Source organism: Seriola lalandi, unplaced genomic scaffold, assembly GCF_002814215.2.
Source record: "Seriola lalandi dorsalis isolate HSWRI2012SDOR001 ecotype SW California unplaced genomic scaffold, Sedor1 jcf7180002054414, whole genome shotgun sequence".
In the NCBI taxonomy this organism is placed as follows: domain Eukaryota; kingdom Metazoa; phylum Chordata; class Actinopteri; order Carangiformes; family Carangidae; genus Seriola; species Seriola lalandi.
In genome coordinates, this window is record NW_019524967.1 from 143,714 (window position 1) to 144,767 (window position 1,054).

Below are 1,054 nucleotides of genomic sequence, written 5' to 3' on the forward strand. Positions count from 1 at the left end.
AATAAAATATGCGCACCAGTATGAAACTTTCCACCTCAGTTATTGGTGCCAAGGGCCAGCTACACAGGCTAATGAAGAGATGGACAAGAAAAGGCTGCTGCTCACTCTTAAGCGATATGACAACCTTGCAGGAACTTCTGCATGTAGTGAAAGTGACAGTTTTAGCAAAGTTAGTGGAGATTAAAGCACTAACATTAACGGAGCTAGCTGACAGAGCTAAATGAACTAGGCCAGAGGGGATTCATGGTACGCAGCCTGACATGAATAATCTTTTCACATCCAAAATCAAACAAGTTCAATTTATTTTTTAAATACCATCCAAACCAGAGCACTAAAAATGCACTTGTAAAGAAAGCCTATCGATACAAAAAATGGCACCAAACGTGCACGGCTTAGATACAGTACAGAGATCGAACACACATTTTGTGTTTTGTTCAGTTTGTTTAACTTTTTTCATGCAAGGACAACATCTTATAAGTGGAATGAATGACTGGTAATATATTAATTGAAGAATTGAAGAGCATGAGAAAACTGGCCATGGTTCTGAAACAACTGCAGTGTTGCCAAATTGATATCTATTGGTTAGCCTATATATTATGAATAGCCTGATATTGTGATGCATGTGTGGGAGAAAAACGGAGCTGGTCCAGACAAAAATTGCCTGGACTGAATCGAAGCTAATTTAGCTTTGCATCATTAAGGCAAGTGGGATGTAGCACCGAACACATGTAACTGAAATTAGTCAACATATGTTTAAGTAGCACCCTGATGGTGATGATGATGATGAAGTCTGTCTGTGCAGTGTATAACTTCAGAGTGACAAAAAAATGACCAAGGTCAGTGAGGGTCTATGTAACCCCTGGGCCACATCAGGGGAATCGAGGAGGGCCTGAGGACAGTGAGGTGAAGCTGGGGGGGGGGTCAGTGTGAGATCAGGTCTTAAATCTTTAGAGAAATCCTCTTACTGCTCTGCAGACAGTCAGCCAGCTCCTCCTGCTTCATTCTCCTCAGGAAGTTCACTGCGATCTTCACAAATGCCTCTCTGCTGCTCCTC